Source organism: Mobula birostris, chromosome 19 (genome assembly GCF_030028105.1).
Source record: "Mobula birostris isolate sMobBir1 chromosome 19, sMobBir1.hap1, whole genome shotgun sequence".
NCBI classification, from domain to species: Eukaryota; Metazoa; Chordata; class Chondrichthyes; order Myliobatiformes; family Myliobatidae; genus Mobula; species Mobula birostris.
Window position 1 is genome coordinate 61,896,092 of NC_092388.1, and position 21,541 is coordinate 61,917,632.

Below are 21,541 nucleotides of genomic sequence, written 5' to 3' on the forward strand. Positions count from 1 at the left end.
GCCAAGCATTGTCAGAGGCTCTCTTGCCTCTCTCAATAATCTAGGATAAATCCCATCAGGCCTGGAGACATCTATCTTAAAGTCCTTCTAGAGACCCAAGACCTATTCCTTTTCATATCAGCATGCCCTAAAATATCAGCATTTCCCTACCTAATCTCATTATCCTCCATATTCTCCTTCGTGAATACTAAGTTTGAAGTACTCATTTAGTACCTTGCCCATTTCCTCTGGTGCCAGGCATAAATTCTCTTTTGTACTTCCTAATTACATACAACGTTAAAAATAGTACAGCACAGGAACAGCCCTTTGGCCCATTCAGTTGTGCTAAATTAATGACATCTTAATCCCTTCTATCTGCATATGGTCCTTATCTCTTTGTTCACTGAATTTTCATGTACCTCTCTCTGAGCCTTTATTACCCTTCCATTTTTAATGTATGTAAAAAATCCCTTAGGATTTTCCTTAATCCCACCCACTAAGGACATTTAATGTCCCTTTTAGCCCTTTTGATCCCCCTTTTAAATCCTTTCCTACTTTGTTTATACTCCAACAGTAGATGGTGTTTTCCATTGATTAGTTTCCTTAGGTACTGTAATATATGTGAATGCCTTACATCATTGCAAGCAGATTTCTGGCAATTCCAAATATCTACTTTTAATCAATCTGCAATACCCCCAATTAAAAATTCTGTTCAATACTCTCACATAAATATTATTGCCCTCTTTGATTTCACCTTCCTGATGCTTACACATTTCATTTTCCTTTTTGACTACGTTTTCAACATCTCTTGACATTCAAAGTTCCCAAGCCAGGCCATCCTTGTCTTTCTTCCCATGGGAACACATCCTTCCTGAACTTTGAACAGTTGGGTTTTAAATTACGCCTACATGTTAGATGTGCATTACCCCAGTAATGGCTGCTGCCATTCTACTCTCCCCAGCTCCTGCCGATTGCTTTGTAATTAGCCTTTCCCCAGTTTGTCACTTTACCTTGAGTCCAGGTTTATCCTTATCCATGTCTAACTGAAAACGTAGGAAGTTATGTTCACTATTCACTGAAAGTTCTCCTACTGAAACTCTGATCACCTGGTCACACTTATTTCCCAATGCAAGGTCTAGTACAGCTGCTTCCTAGGTTGAACTATCTACATACAGTGTCAAGAAAACAGAGTGGGAATAAAAGGATCCTATTCTGGCTGGCTGGCGATTATCAGTGGAGTTCCACAGGGGTCGGTGTTAGGACCGCTGCTCTTTGTGATGCATGTCAATGTTTTGGACTATGGGATTAATGGACTTGTGGCTAAGTTTGCCGATGATACAAAGATAGGTGGAGGAGTGGGTAGTGTTGAAACAGAGAGCCTGCAGAGAGACTTAGATAGTTTAGGGGAATGTGCAAAGAGGTGGCAAATGAAATACAATGTTGTAAAGTGTATAGTCATGCACTTTGGTGGAAGAAATAAACAGGAAGACTATTATTTAGATGGGGGGAGAATTCAAAAAGCAGAAATACAAAGGGACTTGGGAGTCCTTGTGCAGGATACCCTAAAGGTTAACTTCCAGGTTAAACAGGTGGTGAAAAAGGCAAATGCAATGTTGGCATTTATTTCTAGAGGTATAGAAATTTCTAGAGGCAGGGATGTGATGTTGGGGCTCTATAAGGCACTCATGAGACCACTCTTGGAGTATTGTGTGCAGTTTTGGGCCCCTTATTTTAGAAAGGATATATTGACATTGGAGAGGGTTCAGAGAAGGTTCACAAGGATGATTCCAGGAATGAGGAACATCTGGCATCTCTTGGGCTGTATTCCCTGGAGTTCGGGAGAATGAGGGGGGATCTCATAGAAACATTCCGAATGTTAAAAGGCCTGAACAGATTAGATATGCAAAGTTATTTCCCATGGTGGGGGGGGGGGTCAAGGACAAGAGGGCATGACTTCAGAATTGAAGGACGTTCATTTAGAACAGAAATGTGGAGGAATTACTTTAGTCAGAGGGTGGTAAATCTGTGGAATTTGTTGCCGTGAGCGGCTATGGGGGTCAAGTCATTGGGTGCATTTAAGTCAGAGATAGATAGGTTCTTGATTAGCCAGGGCATCAAAGATTATGGGGAGAAGGCAGGGAGTGGGGATGACTAGAAAAATTGGATCAGCCATGATTGAATGGCGGAGCAGACTTGATGGGCTGAATGGTCTACTTCTGCTCCTACATCTTATGGTCTTAAGCAGGGGTCCCCAACCTTTTTTGCACCGCAGACCGGTTTAATATTGACAATATTCTTGCGGACCAGCCGACCTGGGGGGTGGGAGGGGTGGTGGTGTTAATCACGACCGGAATATAGGTATTAAGTCAACTATAAGTCACTTATCAATGGCTAATACACTCAATTTTGTTTCTAAAAGTGTTTATCTAACGAATTTAATATTAAACACACAGCGCATATTTTCCTCGCATGACTATAGTGATAAGTCAATTATAAGTCATAAGGGGGTTCCTTATGTCCAGTCTATTCCGCAATTTAGTTTTCATTGCATTCATTGCAGAAAACTCCGCTTCGCAGAGATATGATGTTGGAAATGGAAGCAACGTTTTCAGTGCTTTCGTGGCTATCTCAGGACATTCAGCCTTGACTTTGATCCAGAATGTCGGCAGAGATGTTATGTCAAACATACTTTTCAGCGCACCGTCATTTGCAAGCTCCAGGAGTTGATCTTCTTCCCGCGCTGACATGGATGATTCACCAGAGACATTCACAAATGGGTCATGGACCCATTCCTTTGCACATCTTGGGTCATTTGCAGTTGGGAAGTAACGCTCGAGTTCTGTCGACAGCGAAGATAGGTGCTCGCACACCAGCTGTGAGCCTCATTCTCTCCCAGATTCCCAGCTAATGTTGGGAACATGTCAGATATGCCCCTGTCCACTCGCTGTCCCCACAGTTCCAGTTTGGCTGTGAAAGCGGACACTTTATCTGCCAACTTGAAGACAGTTGTCATTCTCCCCTGAAGTGACAATTTGAGTTCATTGAGCAGGTTGAAGATGTCACACAGATAAGCGAGTTTTGCTATCCACTCCTCGACACTGAAGTGTGCTGCCAGAGGTGACTTTTTTCCTGAAAGAAATCTCTGGAGCTGCTCTCTTAACTCAGAAATCCTGGCCAGGGCCCTCCCCCTTGATAGCCACCTGACTTCAGTGTGTAAGAGAAGGCGTTTGTGCTCTGCATCCATTTCCTCACAAAGCTGCTCAAACAGACATGAGTTTAGGGCTTTTGCTTTGACGTGATTGATAACTTTAACAACGTCACTCAATACGCTGTTAAGATCAGGTGACATTTTTTGGCTAGCCAGCATTTCCCAGTGTGTGACTGGCATTCAGGAGCAACCTCTTTGACTCGGGTAGTGAAACCAGACTCGTTAAAGCCGTTCCAACAGCTATGCTTTGATGTGCTCCGCTATGTCATTGATTCTCTTTCAGCTACCACAGTTTCAAGGAGAAACCTGTGCCGTCTTGTTAGCTGCAGCTTCTCCCAACAGTTTGCGACACTTGTCCTTGGCAGCAGGCAGAATCAGTTCTTCACCAACAGTGAAAGGCTTCTTAGCCTTAGCAATACGGCCAGTCACTAAGTACGACGCTCTCAGAGCAGCAGCATTTGTGGAGGTGGTGGCTGTCAGCACCTGCTTCTGTCCCGCCTGCTCACGTTTTTTCTGCTCAAAAAACTCAACGGGTTTGTCTTTAAGTGCAGGGTGCTTGGACTCAAGGTGCCGAAGCAGTTTGAGGGCTTCATTGCCTCATTAGACAGCTTGTCTCCACATATCACCCACAGGGGGCTTGGAGCGTGCCAGTCACTGGTCGCAATAAAGCCATATTTTATGTACGACTCATCGTATTTTCTGTTGAAGGAAGCTTTCTTTTTTTTTTGCAGTCTCGGCCTCAGCTGTCTCTGCGTTATCATCATCATTAGGCCTTTTATGTCCCCACCACCTCTTCTAAAGAAATTCTCAAGCGACGTTTGTTTTTTTACTCATCGAATAGTTGTAGGTTAATGACTGACTTATGTCCTTGTGTGGGTAATGACCTCGTGTGCGTTCAAGTTCAACAGTGGGCGTGACAGGGAATGAGGAAAGGTGCAGTTGACTCATATCGTTTCCTCGCGGCGCTGTAGCACATGCTTTGCCATGCATTACTGGTCCGTGGCCCAGTGGTTGGGGACCACTGGTCTTAAGAAATCCTCCTTGGTGCACTTAGCAAATTTTGCCCCATCTAAACCTCCAGCACTAAGAGCATATGCATCAGTCAATATTGTGGGAAAAGGCCACCCACTGATTTTACCCAGTGATGACAGAATATAGTATTAATGGTAAGACTCTTGGCAGTATGGAGGATCAGAGGGATCTTGGGCTCCAAGTCCATAGGACGCTCAAAGCAGCTGCGCAGGTTGACTCTGTGGTTAAGGAGGTGTACGGTGTATTGGCCTTCATCAATCGTGGAATTGAATTTAGGAGCCGAGAGGTAATGTTGCAGCTATATAGCACTCTTGTCAGATCCCACTTGGAGTACTGTGCTCAGTTCTGATCGCCTCACTACAGGAAGGATGTGGAAGCCGTAGAAAGGGTGCAGAGGAGATTTACAAAGGTGTTGCCTGGATTGGGGAGCATGCTTTATGAGAATAGGTTGAGTGAACTCAGCCTTTTCTCCTTGGAGCGATGGAGGATGAGAGGAGACCAGTTAGAGGTGTATAAGATGATGAGAGGCATTGATTGCATGGATAGTCAGAGGCTTTTTCCCAGGGCTGAAATGGTTACAAGAGGACACAGGTTTAAGGTGCTGGGGAGTAGGTACAGAGGAGATGTCAGGGGTAAGTTTTTTTACTCAGAGTGGTGAGTGCTTGGAATGGGCTGCCGACAACATTGGTGGAGGTGGATACGATAGGGTCTTTTAAGAAACTTTTGGATAGGTACATGGAGCTTAGAAAAATAGAGGGCTATAGGTAAGCCTAGTAATTTCTAAAGTAGGGACACGTTCGGCACAACTTTGTGGGCCGAAGGGCCTGTATTGTGCTGTAGGTTTTCTGTGTTTCTATCTATCCATAATCTGCCTATGTATCTGCTCCTCTAACTCTGACCGGCCTGTAGTAGAACCCTATCATAGAGATCACCTTTCTTATTCCTGCCTCACTTGATTAGCCTCTAGCATATCTTCTCCGTGTGCAGATGTGACATTCTCCCTGATCAGTAGTGCAACTACCCCCACCCCACCCACTCACCCACCCCTTTTACATTTGTCTTTATCACATCTGAAATGTCTGAACCTTGGAGTGTTGAGCTCTCAGTCTCAACCTCCTCTCAACCAAGTTTCTGTAATGGCTACAATACTGTACTTTCATGTAGTAATCCAGGCTCTGAGTTAATCTGTTTTACCTGAAGTACCTCTTGCATTAAAATAAATAGACTTCAACCCATCAGCCCAACCATGTTCATTAACCTGGCCCTGTTTGCCCTTCCTTTCTAGTTTATTAAGCCTAACTTTTACCTTCCTCTCAAGCCCTCCACCTGCTAACCTAATACATTGGTTCCCTGAGCTGCCACATCCATTCAAGTCTGCCCTAGTGGTGTTACAAATCGCTGTGCAATGGTATAGGTATGTCATGGAAACACTAACTAAGAAATCCAGAGTGACCTCGAGATTTGTTTTATGAGTTTATTAACATGATATCATGGGGAGTCTGCAGCAGTGTCCACTGCCACCAGAACTCTGAGTTTTAGGCTATACCGAGCTCATATTTATACAGCAAGACAAACAACTTCTCAAAACTTTGTTTGGCATTCCACAGTCAGTACATGATCAATGGTTTAAAAGAAATGTCAATTATCTCTCAGCATGAGTCTAACAGTTCTTCCTGCTTCCTGTTATCAAGACTCATAATTTACCCCCAGAGGCATCCTCCCTTCTGGTTCCAGGGGCCTAATATCTTGTTTATTGGAGTTCCTGCACTTATCATCCAAGTTTATTCTCGACATGCATCAGCAGTATTAAGCCCAGCTGCTCCAGAATGGTCAAGTATCCTATCATACACTAGTTTCAACCATTTCTACCACAAGGTATCTCTCCATTTTAGGTTTAATTTATTACTCTTGTATAGGGCCCAGCTGCTCTAGAAGAGAGCCCAATGATTCTGAACCCCTGGGCTTTGTTTCATCTGTACTACCTTCCTATTTCCAGCCTTATTAATAAGTGGCACACGGAGTAATCCTGAGATTACAACCCTAGAGGTCCTCTTTTTAACTTTCTACCGAGTTCTCTAAATTCTCTTTGCAGGATCTCAATTCTTTTTCTGTCTACTTCATTGGTACCAATGTGTACCCAAGACCTTTGGCTGGCCACCCTCTCCTTTCAGAGACATCCTTGATCCTGGCACCAGGGTTGCAACACACCATCCTAGAGTCTAGCTCATGGCTACAGAAGGCCTTTTTGTGCTCCTAAGTATAGAATTTTCTTTGTAATCCCTTGTCACTATTGCTCACTTGAGCAGGATAGGAGTTTGGAAGAATGAAAGGGAGATTTTATTGAAACATAAGTTTCTTCTCACTAGTGCTAGAATACTTTATCTCCGTTGTGGCCTGCTAATTTACAGAAAGCTTTAGAAGCTGGACTCCATCCACATACTCCACCCACAGACTCCACGTTCCTTAACTTTTACCACTCCCTATAAACTTTAAGCGCTCATACGTAAACCAGTGCATATAAATTAAATTTCCCCAAATCAATTCAATTCATGGTACTATTTGTCACTTTTCCTTTTGGCCTTTCTAATCTATAATTGAAATAATATTTATGTTGTATTAAATTTTATGCTGTCAAATTTTTAATATAAAATTTCCAGGGATTGAAAATTATAAGCAAAAGAAAATGGCTATCATATATCGTATTGGTAAGCAAGCCAATAATTTAAAAAAAAGATTTTTTTCCAGATACTATATATAAAGTGTACAGGTGAGAGTGATATCACATAGTTGGAAAATGATGCTATAGAAGTAGTAATGAGGGGCAAAAATGGCGAACGAAGTACTTTGTGTCAGTCTTCCCTGTGGAAGACACCAACAACATGCAAGAAATTGAAGAGTATCATGGGGCAGAAGTGAGTGTGGTCACTGTTACTAAGGAAAAGGTGCTTGGGAAGTCAAGAGTTCTGAAGGAAACTAAGTCTTCTGGACCAAATAGACTATACCCTAGAGTTCTGAAAGAGGTAGCTGAAAAGATTGTGAAGGCATTAGTAGAGTTCTGTCAAGAATCACTAGATTCTGGAATGGTTCCAGAAGACTGGAAATTTGCAAATTTCACTCAAAAGACAAGAAATTATAGGTTTTCTATAATTTCTAAAATAAATTATACAAATTCAGTGATTGGTAAGATATTGGAGTCCATTAGTAAGCACAATGTTTCGGGATACTTGGAGGCAAATAGGCCAAAGTCAGCATGGTTTTCTTCAGGGAAAATCTTGCCTGACAAATCTGCTGGAATTGTTTGAGGAATATAGGCAGGATAGACAAAGGAGAATTAATGTGGATGTTGTCATTTTGATTTTCAGAAGGACTTTGACAAGATGCTGCACGAGGCTGCTAAACATGTATGGGTAGCAGATTGACTGACTAGCAGGAAGCAAGGAGTGGAAATAAAGGGGGCTTTTTCTGGTTGACTGTCGTTGACTAGTGGTGTTACGCAAGGCTCAGTATTGGGACCGCTTCTTTTTACGTTATATGTCAAAGATTTGGATGTTGGAATAGATGGCTCTGTGGCCAAGTCTGTGGATGATACAAAGATAGGTGGAGGGGCAGATAGGTGTTGACGAAGTAGGGAGTCTGCCACAGGATTTGACAGATTAGGAGAATGAGCAAAGAAGTGACACAATGGAATACAGTGTAGGGAAAAGACCTTCAAGAGAAAATTTGCAGATGCTGTCAATCCAAGCAACACACACAAAATGCTGGAGGAGCTCAGCAGGCCAGGCAGCATCCATGGAAAAGAGTAATTAGTTGCTATTTTGAGCCGAGACCCTTCAGGACTGAATAAGAAAGATGAGAAGTCAAGAGTAAGAATGTGGAGGGAGGGGAGGAAAAAGTACAAGGTGGTAGATGATAGGTGAAACCGGAAGAGGAGGAGGGTTGGAGTAAAGAGCTAGGAAGTCAATTGGTGAAAGAGATAAAGGGTTAGAGAAGGGGGAAACTGATAGGAGAGAACAGAAGGCCATGGGGGAAAAAAAAGAAAGCGTCGGAGCACCAGATGGAGGTGATGACCAGGTAAAGGAAATGAGGTGAGAAAGGGAAATGAGAATGGGGAATGGTGAAGAAGAGGTGGGGGCAAACCTGCATGTCCAGGTAGGCACATTGTTTCTGCTTGTTCCTGCCCCACTGAACTTGCATCTACGTCTTGACTAATAGCACCCCCAGGTTGGAACTTTATGTGCTGTCGCTGGACCCCCAGTCTCCTCTTCCCCCTTCACCAATCTACAGTCCCGTGTCTCTCAGGTCCTACCGCCAGCCCTTGGGTCCTCGAAGACTCCATCTTCCTCTCACCCTACCCTCCCTGGCTGGTAGCCGGCTTATGGTGCAATGGCATTAGCGCTGGAGTCCGGAGCAAAGGTTCCCAAGTTCGAATCCAAATCGGGCCACCCCCCGAGCACACTTTCCATCTGTACTGGGTTGAGTGTTGAGCAAGCCACTCGGCCTCATAAAAAAAAGTGTTGAGTCAGGAACGTTCATATTGTGACCTGGTTAATCCGAAAGGAGACCAATCCTGACACCACACGCCAGACAAGAGTGGCTGACTGCCTGGTGCAACACACAAAAAAAAACCTCCCCTTTCCTCAGATACTACCCTCCGCCCCCCCCCCCCCCCCCGATTCATGCCAGGTCTTCACCATCCCCTCTCTGAAGCAGAACGATCTGTCGTCAGTAAGGACTTCACCTTTGTCTCCTTGCAACCACATCTCATTGAGTTTGCACCTGTCATGATGCTGAGATCTACTTCCGTTGCCTCCGTCTCTCTGCCTACTTCTTTGGCAAGGACTCTCCAGCCCGCACCAGTGACCCCTTCTCCCACCTTCAGCCCTCCTCTTCTTCCTGGAATCCTGCGCTGGTTTTTCTGCCTGCTCTGGATCTTTTTATTGCTAACTGCCAACAAGACATCAACAATCTCGACTTCACCACTTCTCTCTCCATTCCAACCTCACTCCTTCCGAACATTCAGCTCACCGCTCTCTCCGCTCTAATCCTAATTTTACCATCAAACCGCAGGTAAGGCGGGGGGGGGGGGGTGCGTTGCTGTAGTAGTCTGGCAGACTGACCTCTACCTTGCTGAGACCCCACAACAACTGTCAGTCACCTCCTGTTACTTACCCCTCAAACAGGACCCCACTAAATAGCTCCAGTCCATTGTCTCCCACACAATTGCTGATCTTATTAACTTTGGGCATCTCCCATCCACTGCCACCAACCTCTTAGTTCCCATACCCTGCACCTCCCGTTTCTACCTCCTATCCAAGATCCACAAATCTGCCTGTCCAGGTAGGCCCATTGTTTCTGCTTGTTTCTGCCCCAGTGAACTTATTTCTACATGCTTCGACTCTGTTTGAGTCCCTGGTTGAGTCCCTTCCTACTGACATCCGAGACACTTCACATACTCTGCAATGATTTTAAAGTTCCCAGACCCCGATCTTCTCATTTTCACTATGGATGTCCATTCCCTATACATGTCCATCCCCCATCGGGAAGGCCTCAAAACTCTCTGCTTCTTTCTGGACACTAGACCCACCCAACCAGTTCCCCTCACCGCCACTGTCCTCTGTCTGGCGGAACTGGTCCTCACTCTCAATAATCTCTCCTTCCGCTCTTCCCACTTCCCTCAAACAAAAGGTGTAACCTTGGGCACTCACATGGGTCTCAGCTATGCTTGCCTTTTTTGCTGGTAATATGGAACAGTTTATATTCCAAGCTTACACTGGTATTACTCCCCAGCTTTTCCTACGCAACATCATCAACAGCAATACTGCTGCTTCTTGAACCAATGCTGAGCTCATCAACTTCCACCCCGCCTTCAAATTTATCTGGTCCATTTTGAACAGCTCCCTCCCCTTTTATGATCTCTCTGTCTCTGTCTCTGGAGAAAGATACTGATATCTTCTATAAATCTATTGATTCTCACAGCTATCTGGATTATACTTCTTCCCACCATATTACTTGTAAAAGTACCAACCCCTTCTCTCAATTCCTCCATCTCAGCCACCTTCTTGGGACACCAAGGAGCAGATAAGCAGGCAGATTTTAGAATGGTGCAGGAAATACAGGGTTCTAGTTATGGGTGATTTCAACTTCCCTCATATCGACTGGCACCTCTTGACTGCAAGGGGGATAGATGGGGCTGAATATGTCAGGTGTGTTCAGGAAGGATTCCTGACACAGTATGTGGACCGGCCGATGAGAGGAGAGGCCATACTGGATCTAGTTCTGGGTAATGAACCTGGTCAGGTGGCAGACCTCTTCATGGGGGAGTATTTTGGTGAGAGTGACCACAACTCCCTTAGCTTCAGCATAGCTATGGAAAAGGATAAAACAGACAAAATGGGAAAGTGCTTAACTGGGGAAGAGCTAACTATGAAGGGATGAGGCAGGAACTAACGAGAGTAAATTGAAAACAGATGTTCAAGGGTGAAAGCACAGAAGTAATGTGGAGGAAGTTTAAGGACCAATTGTGCTGGAGTCAGGATAGGTTTGTCCCACTGAGACAAGGAAAAAATGGTAGGAAACGGGAACCGTGGCTGACAAAACATGTGAAGCAACTCGTCAAGAGGAAGAAGGAAGCATATGTTAGATATAAGAAGCAGGAAGCAGGAGGGGCTCATGAGAAATATAGGGTAACCAGGAAGGAGCTTATGAAAGGACTTAGGAGAGCTCGAAGGGGGCATGAGAAGGCCTTGGCATGTAGGATTAAGGAGAACCCCAAGGCGTTCTATGCGTATGTGAAGAACAGAAGGATGACAAGAATGAAAGTGGAGCCGCTAAAGGATAAAGAAGGCAACATGTTCCTGGAGGCGGAGGAGGTTGGGGAGGTCCTAAATGAATACTTTGCTTCAGTATTCAAAAGTGAAAAGGACCTTGATCAGGATGAGGTCGAAATAGAACAGGCCTGTGTGCTGGACAATGTGGAGATTAAGGAAGAAGTGCTGGATCTTCTTAAAAACATCAAGATTGATAAGTCCCCAGGGCTGAATGTGATATACCCCAGTTTGCTGTGGGAAGTGAGAGAAGAGATCGCTGGAACAGTCGCTATGATCTTTGAATCCTCTTTGGCTGCAGGGGAGGTGTCGGAGGATTGGAGAATGGCAAATGTAGTTCCCTTGTTTAAAAAAGGTAATAGGGAGAATCCTGGGAACTATAAACCGGTGAGTCTTACGTTGGTGGTCTGCAAACTATTGGAAAGGATTCTTAAGAATAGTATCTACGAGCATTTGGAGAAGTACAGTCTACTCAAGGATAGTCAACATGGCTTTGTGAAGGGAAGGTTGTGCCTCGCGAGACTAATTGAGTTTTTTGAAGAGGTAACAAAAGAAATTGATGAGGGTAGGGCGGTAGATGTGGTCTACATGGATTTTAGTAAGGCATTTGACAAGGTCTCCCACGAGAGACTCATCCAGAAAGTCATGAGGCATGGGATCAGTGGAACCTTGGTTGTTTGGATAAAAAAATTGGCTTAAAGGAAGAAAGCAGAGGGTAGTAGTGGAAGGAAAGTATTCTGCCTGGAGGTCAGTGACTAGTGGAGTGCCACAAGGATCTGTCCTGGGACCCCCGCTCTTTGTGATTTTTATAAATGACCTAGATGAAGAGGCAGAAGGATAGATGAGTAAATTTGCGGATGACATGAAGATTGGAGGAGTTGTGGATGGAGCTGTAGGTTGTCAAAGGTTACAAGAGGACATAGACAGGATGCAGAGTTGGGCAGAAAAGTGGCAGATAGAGTTCAATCCGGATAAGTGTGAGGTATGCATTTTGGAAGGACAAACCAGAAGGCTGAGTACAGGGTTAATGGTCAGTTACTTAAGAATGTGGATGAACAGAGGGACCTTGGGGTTCAAATCCATACATCTCTCAAGGTCGCTGCACAGGTTGATAGGATAGTTTAAAAGGCCTATGGGATGCAAGGCTTCATTAATAGGGGGATTGAGTTCAAGAGTAGAGAGGTCATGTTGTAACTCTACAAATCTCTGGTGAGACCACACTTAGAGTATTGTGTTCAGTTCTGGTCACCTCATTATAGGAAGAATGTGGAAGCTATGGAGAGGGTGCAGAGGAGATTTACCAGGATGTTGCCTGGATTGGAAAACAAGTCTTATGAGGCAAGGTTAGCAGAGCTGGGATTTTTCTCTTTGGAGCATAGAAGGATGAGAGGGGATTTGATAGAGGTCTGCAAGATTATGACAGGCATAGATAGGGTGGATAGCCAGTACCTGTTTCCCAGGACACGAATAGCATACACCAGAGGGCATATGTACAAAGTTAAGGGAGGGAAGTCTAGGGGAGACATCAGGGGTAAGTTTTTTACACAGAGGGTTGTGGGTGCCTGGAATGCCTTGCCAGGGCATGGTGGTGGAGGCTAAAACATTAGGGGTATTTAAGAACCTCCTGGACAGGCACATGGATGAAAGAAAAATAGAGGGTTACATGGTAGTGTGAGTTTAGTACTTTTTTTTCGGAATATATGGGTTGGCACAACATCGAGGGCCAAAGGGCCTGTACTGTGCTGTAGTATTCTAGTGCCTAGTATTCTAGTATCTGCTCTCAGGATGAGACTTTTCATTCCAGAGCTAAGGAGATAACCTCCTCCATTAAAGAAAGGGGCTTTCTTTCCTCCACCATCAACATTACTGTCACCTGCAGCTCTTCCATTTCATGCACATTTGCCCTCACCCCATCCATCCACCGCCCAACCAGGGATAGGGTTTCCGTTGTCCTCACCTACCACCCCACCAGCCTCCGCATCCAGCACATAATTCTCTGAAACTTCTGCCATCCCCAACAGGATAGCACCACCAAGCACATCTTTCCCTTCCTCCTCCCACCACTTTCCACTTTCTGCAAAGATCACCCCCTACGCAAATCCCTGTTCATTCATCACTACCCACTAATCTCCCTCCTGGCACACATCTTTGCAAGCAGAACAAGTGCCACACCTGCTCCTACACCTTCTCCCTCACTACCATTCAGGGCCCCAAACAGTCTTTCCAGGTAAGGTGAGACCTCACTGTGAGTCTGTTGGGGTCATCTACTGTATCCAGTGCTCCGTGTGGCCCCCTGGTGATACCCAATGTAGATTTGGAGACCGTTTTGCCGAGCATCTGTACTCCATTTGCTAGAAAAAGTGGGATCTTCTGGTGGCCACCCATTTTAATTCTACTTCCCATTCCCACTCCGATATGTCAGTCCGTGGCCTCCTTTACTGCCACGATGAGGCTACACTCAGGTTCGAGGATTGTATTCCATCTGGGTAACCTCCAACGTGATGGCATGAACATTGATTTCTCGAACTTCTGGAAAGTGCCCCACCCACCACTTCACCATTTCCCACTCCTATTTCCCTCTCTCACCTTATCTCCTTACCTGTCTTTCTCCTTTCTCTGGTGGTCCTCCCCCTTCCCTTTCTTCCATGGCCTATTATCCTCTCCAATCAGATTCCCTCTTCTCCAGCGCTTTTTCTCTTTCACTGATCGACTCCCCAGTTTACCCTTCCCCTTCTCCTGGTTTCACTTATCACCTACTACCTTGTATTTCTTCCTCCCCTCTCCCTACCTTCTTACACTGACCTCATCATTTTTCTCAAGTCCTGATGAAGGGTTTCCACCCGAAGCATCAACTGTTAACTCTTTTCCATAGATGCTGCCTGGCCTGCTGAGTTCCTCCAGCATTTTGTGTGTGTTTCTGGTCATACACTTTGATGGACAGAATAGGGGTGTATATTATTTTCTAAATTAGGAGAAAATTCAATAATTAGAGGTGCAAAGGTACTTGGAAATCCTTTTGCTGGATTCCAGAAAGGTTAATTTGTAGATTGAATCAGTGGTAAGGAAGACAAATGAAATGTCACTATTCATTTTGAGAGGGAATCCTGCAAGAGGACTATAAAAGGCAAGTATGTAATGTTGAGGCTTTATAGGCATGGGTCAGACTGCACTTGGAGCATTGTGAGCAGATTTGGTCACCTTATCTAAGAAATAATACGCTGGCATTGGAGAGGGTCCAGAGGAGTTTCACAAAAATCATTCCAGGAATGAAATGGTTAAAGCATGAGTAGTGGTTATAGCTCTGGGCCTGTACTCACTGGAGTTTAGAAGAATGGGGGAGTGGGGAAGATCTCATTAAAAGATACTGAAAGGCCTGGATAGAGTAGATGTGGAGAGGATATTCCCTTCAGTGGGGGAGCCTAGGACCAGAGGGCACAGTCTCAAAATACAAGGATATCCCTTTAGAAGAGAAATTGAGGAGGTATTTCTTTAGCCAGAGGGTAGTGAATCGGTGGAATTCATTGCCAAGGATGGTTGTGGAGGCCAAGTGATTGGGTACAAGCAGAGGTTGATTGGTTCCTGATTAGTAGGGGCATCAAAGGTTATGGAAGAAAGGGAGGAGAATGGGGTTAAGAGGAGTAATGAATCAGCCATGATGGAATGGTGGAGCGATGGGGTGAAGTGCCTAATTCTGCTCCTGTCTTCTGGTCTGATGTATAAATTATTGTTTAGAAATCAATTTCTCATTTCAATATTAACAATATGAATACGTTTGCATTCCACTTAAAAGGTCACATTGATATTTACTATTGAGCATTGCCACTGACTTGTGGAATCTAATCCAAAGAATAACATTAAGTTATTAAGTATCCTTATATTTGGTGGAAAGATTTTTAGAACTATTACCTCAAAGTTGTTAATAGATACATAGGATATATGCTTACAGTTAAACAATAATAAAAGATTACAGATTCAGTTTCTGCACTCTGTACTATTCCTAATCAAATTACTGTAGCCAAGGATGTATTGTACTGCCCTTGTAAAGGTCTGGGGGATGGGTGTCCTCGAACAGGAGACACAACGATTAATAGAACCTGTGACATGAACATAATGCGAAGAGGAGCTGCAATCACATTGGCTTTGATAATCTGATACTGTTTCCACAGGTCTGATCATTCACGAAGGAGCAGCAATTTATCGAGTGTTTAAACGCTGGAGAGCTGTTAATCTGCACTGGACCGTGTTAAATTATGATAAAGCAAATGATTTAGAAGTAAACAGCCATCATGCTGAAAGCTCAATCAATCAGTCTCTTTGGTCCTCTCTGAATCAGTTCAGAACACGAAGGCCTGTTGGCTCCACCAGGCTAATGGCTGAACCATTTCACTGCAGCTATACTTTGTTACATTTACTCAACCGATTCAGACCCCAAGATGAGGAGTATGATGAGAACAGTTCTGCTGAGGTGGTAATGAGGGTAACAACAGTTTGAAAGTGTGTTCTTCATGGTCTAATGAACTGATGTTTATTCCTGCCTTTGTTCACCAAGATCAAACGTATATAAGATAAAGAAAAGTAATATATTTAAAAACCCTTTTATAAAATGCATGCACTTTTGATAGAGTGCTCTCCTGCCAATGTAATATATATATATTTTAAGGCATTAAAAATGTTGGTTGATTTCTATCTATAACTTAATATATTATGTTTTTTCATGTGATACTGCTTTTAATTATTTTGAAAGGCAAAACATGGCCAAAAACATTCCGTAAAAGTTATTTGCTTTAAGTTCCTCAATTTTTACTTTGAAACAATACCACAGTTTGTTTTAAGTATTATTACCTTACATGGAATACAACTAGGAGCTAGTTGCAAAACTATGATAAATCAGTGAAATTCAAGATCTTGTTTTCAAACTATTGTTCTTCTTTAAGATTGTAACGTTTAAAATTCCTCATATTGAGAAATCAGAGCTAGAAAATGGAAAAATCCTGTCTCTCCACCAGCCCCCCCCCCCCCAATTTGGTGTCAGCATCAAGCATTTTCCATTCCCAGGCATTGTACTGCATGGAATTAGATGGAGGATAAACCTTGCACTTTATGGTCTCAATAATTTGTCTTATCTGTAATTTTAGGGCAGCTTTTGACATTAGCATTTCCCAGAGAAGCAATTTTTTGAGTAAGATAAACAATTGGGCATAGTGATCAAAGTGAAATTATGCAGAATATGAGGTGGTGAAATGGAACACCTATGTAGAGTTTGAGTGAAAATGCCAGTTAATTCCTTTACACTCCTGCCAGCTATTAACTGGCTTAAATTCAGATGCACCCCTAGGGAAGAAAAAAATAGTTGCTAACCTCTATACTATCCTTTGCTGAAGAGTTTTATGTAAGTTATTTGAACCCAGAAAGCCACTTTTGTTGAATTGTACAAACAGTCCTGTTAATGTCAAACCTAAAAATGAATCTTGCATATGTAAGCCTGGGTGCCTTACCAGAATAGACAACTGCCTCAGATCCCTGTAGATTGACATCAGATAATGCAAGTCTTCAGGACCTATCTTCATGACCTAGCCAAATGCATTAATACTGATCATGTGATTAAAAGAAAGGTAAAGTTATTTTATGCATTGAGATACTGAGTTACACACTCATTGGTGTATATTATAACATGTTTTTTTAGCAGCTTAATAAATGAATACGACATTGAATGCTACTTTTATATGTTTAATTTAATAAAATATGTCTTTAGGCAATCGACTGATATTATTTTTATCCTGGTTTATCACCTGCAAAATAGCTTGCTTGCAGTGGTTCCATGACAATACGTGAAACTGTGTAGTCTGAAGAGTTGCCCTGATTTGGGGGGGGGAATATAAGCAGGAATTGGATAGTTTCTCCACATAATTGACAGAATCTTTTGGATTTTGTTGATATTGACAATGTTGTTGCACATTCAACCAAGACAGGAGCAGCAACTCCATTTGAATGGAGAGAAGCAGCAAGAGGAAAAGGTAAGTTCTAGTTAATATACAGCTTATAATTCTTTTACTTTGTAAGCAATTATTTATATCTTTTTAAAAATCTTGTAATAGGTCTATTATTGTAATAATTAGTTTTTTAAAATAGTTGTTTAATGTTTCTGAAAATCGGGCAAGTTTGGCAAATATTAACACCAGATATTGTAAATGCAGAATTAGTGCATAGATTATTGAGAATGCAGATGCTTCACCAGTGGTGGGGAGTTCTGAGCCACTGCACAATAATTTGTACCAAGATGTCTCATACCGCATTTTTGTCTACATTCTCTGCCAAATATAGTTCTGGCTGAGAGAAACTTCCATGAGTTTTAATTGTTGGTAGAAATCCTAATACTCCGGTTGATTCCAAAAAGAACTTTTGAATTTCAGTAGTCATACCTATAAATATAAGCCCTAGTAATGCATTTCTAAAATCTGACTTAATTCAGTCTATTTGTCCTTATTTACTGATCTTTCCTATTTAAACATTTGGAAAGGCTGTTGTTTAGCACAATTAGCTTTAAGGTCTAAACTGAAGCATCAAAGCCAGCATGACATGCCTTGATGTTTTTTCATTTATTTGATTTCATTAGGGCAGTATTTGTCACCTAACAGCTGGTTCAATTTATTGACAGCCACCTTGTTGTGAGTCTAGAGTTGTGTATCGGCCACGGGAAGATGCTGGATTTCCTTTCTAGAAGGGCATTAGTGAATCAGATAAGTTTTCATGACAATCCAAAAGTACTGTAACCACCACCACTGATACTTCACCCCAGCTTTATTTGGTTATTGAGTTTAATTTCTCCAACTGGCCATGCTCACTGGTCTAGCCCTCCAGATACCAGTTATATAACCCAATATCCTGTGTTCCACTGAATGAGCTTAAAAACAATTGAATTCATAAAGGATATAGAACAGAATGGCACAGTGACAGCCCTTTCAGTTCTGTGGCAGCATTTGTAGTCATTGTTCTAGAATCACTTGATTCTGGAATGGTTGCAGAGGACTGAAAAATTGCAAATGTCATTCCACTCTCTAAGGAAGGAAGCTTAGTGGGTGGTAAGATGTTGGAGTCCACTATTAAGGATGAGGTTTTGGGATATTTAGAGGCATGTGATAAAATAGGCTGAAGTCAGCGTGGTTTCCTGAAAGAGAAATAATGTATGAGCTCTGGGCCTGTACTCTCTGGAGTTTAGAAGAATGAGTGGAAATACATTGGATGTTAAAAAGCCTAGATAGAGTAGATGTGGAGAGAATATTTCCTATAGTGGGAGAGTCTAGGACCAGAGGGCACACCCTTAGAATAGAGGGATCAGAGTTGAGAAATTTATTTTGTCAGAGGGTGGTGAATCTGTGGAATTCACTGCCACAGGTAGATGTGAAGGCCAAGTCATTAGGTATATTTAAAGCGGAGGTTGATAGTTTCTTGACTAGTCAGGGCTTCAAAAGTTGCAGGAAGGAGGTAGGAGAATGGAGTTGAGAGGGATACTGTATTAATTAAAATGTGATGGAATGGCAGAACAAACTTGATAGTCCAAATGGCCTAATTCTGCTCCTATGTCTCATGGTCTGATGGAAATCTTGCATGACAAATCTGTTAGAATTCTTTGAGGGAATATCAGGCAGAATAGACAAAGGAGAGTCAGTAGATGTGGTTTACTTGGATTTTCAGAAGGAGCTACACATGAGACTGCTGAACAAGATTAGAGTCCATGGTGTTACAGGAAAGATACTAGCACAGATAGAAGATTGGCTGACTGGCAGGAAGGAAAGAGTGGAAATAAAGGGGGCCTTTTCTGGTTGACTGCCTGTGACTGGTGGTATTCTGCAGTGGTCGGTGTTGGGACTGTTTCTTTTTATGTTACATGTCAATGATTTGATCAATTTTGGTGTTTTTGATTCAAGCTTCTTTTAGAAGAAAACACAGGGCTCAAAACCTGTTGCTTCATGATCATTTTATCAAGAGTTGATAGAACAGAAGAAAACTGAACAGACAGTGACAGGGAAAAGTAAGATTAACAAAGAATATGGCACTTAACAAACACAGATAAGGAACATTCCATTTAAATCTATAGATAAAAATTAACCAATTAGAAAATACTTGTCTAATACTGTAGTACCACATTAACCAATGAAAAAACACTTATTGCTTAATGCAGAACAAAGAAGCTGCCAGAGCTTTCCAGAATTATACTTTGTTTGACCACTAGAGGCATACTAAACTGTTATGTGCATACTATTACCACTATAAATCATGGTAAGCAGTTACTTTTATTTACTGTAAGAAATTATATAAAATATAAGCAGATAATTAATTGTTAAACTGCAATGAAAATAACAAACCATCCAATCCAACAATCCACCCCTACCCCCACACACACACAATTGATTCTTAATCATCCGTTTGGAATCATCACATCTGAAAATTCAGAGGCGGAAAAACCTGTGGTTTCTATGTTACATATAAAATAATCAAAAAGCTACTTGGGTTATGAAATATCAAAGGGTATCTATTCTTCAAAGTATTCATAAGATTATGACATGGTTAGGCAGAACAATTCTATTAATGATACATAGAACATAGAACGTAGTGCTTGTACAGCACTATGTCCTATGTATCTGTACATGTTCTATGTACCTGTACAGCCTGTACTGTGCTTATACAGCGCAGTACAGGCCCTTAGGCCCACAATGTTGTGCCGACCCTCAAACTCTGCCTCCCATATAACCCCCCCCACCTTAAATTCCTCCATATACTTATCTCGTAGTCTCTTAAATTTCACTAATGTATCTGCCTCCACCACTGACTCAGGCAGTGCATTCCACGCACCAACCACTGTCTGAGTAAAAAACCTTCCTCTAATATCCCCCTTGTGCTTCCCACCCATTACCTTAAAGCCATGTCCTCTTGTATTGAGCAGTGTTGCCCTGGGGAGGAGGTGCTGGTTATCCACTCTATCTATTCCTTTTAGTATCTTGTAAACCTCTATCATGTCTCCTCTCATCCTCCTTCTCTCCAAAGAGTAAACCCCTAGCTCCCTTAATCTCTGATCATAATCCATACTCTCTAAACCAGCCAGCATCCTGGTAAATCTCCTCTGTACCCTTTCCAATGCTTCCACATCCTTCCTATAGTGAGGCGACCGGAACTGGACACAGTACTCCAAGTGTGGCCTAACCAGGGTTTTATAGAGCTGCATCATTACCTCGCGACTCTTAAACTCTAGCCCTGGCTTACGAAAGCTAACACCCCATAAGCTTTCTTAACTACCCTATCTACCTGTGAAGCAACTTTCAGGGATTTGTGGACATGTACCCCCAGATCCCTCTGCTCCTCCACACTACCAAGTATCCTGGCATTTACTTTGTACTCTGCCTTGGAGTTTGTCCTTACAAAGTGTACCACCTCACACTTCTCCTCGTTGAACTCCATCAGCCACTTCTCAGCCCACTTCTGCATCCTATCAATGTCTCTCTGCAATCTTCGACAATCCTCTACACTATCTACAACACCACCAACCTTTGTGTCGTCTGCAAACTTGCTAACCCTTCTACCTCCACATCCAGGTCGTTAATAAAAATCACGAAAAGTAGAGGTCCCAGAACCGATCCTTGTGGGACACCACTAGTCACAACCCTCCAATCGGAATGTACTCCCTCCACCATGACCCTCTGCTTTCTGCAGGCAAGCCAATTCTGAATCCACCTGGCCAAACTTCCCTGAATCCCATGCCTTCTGACTTTTTGAATAAGCCTACCCTGTGGAACCTTGTCAAATGCCTTACTAAAATCCATGTAGATCACATCCACCACACTACCCTCGTTTAAACAAGTAAAAAAATGACATGGCATATTAGTATGAATAACATGACTTGTAATATTGAGTAACCCCAATTTATGAGACTGAATTGAATCCAGTCAAGGAAGCAACACACATGAAATGCTGGAGGAACTCAGCAGGCCAGGCTGCACCTATGGAAAAAGGTACAGATGACATTTTGGGCCGAGACCCTTCAGCAGAACAAATCAAAGAAATCCCATCCAACAGATTGATATACTTTAGCTGTTACTTTACGAATATAATCAGCCAAGTCAGTTATGTATTCAAGTTATCAGGTATTTAAATACAACACTTCTTGCCTATAACTGCATGTTCCCCCCACAAACTACTAAGAGAAGATCTGATGCCATAAAATTTTGAAGATCCATCTCACACGTGGCAACTATTTCTGTTGTTACCTTTCCCAAGGCTTCAGCAGTGTCATTGCTTACCGTTTCTAAAGCTGCAGCAACATTTTAATCTCACTTATATTCCTTGCAACACCATAAAATGGTATAAAACTGTGCAAGACTCTGTCAGATCAATGTTGGACTGGTGTGACACAGCTTTCCCAATGCAGACAACAACTCCTAAATGTTTGTGAGGAGGATTTTAAAATATTATCTGAAAGGGAGAAAATCTGCCTTGTCTAAATTTG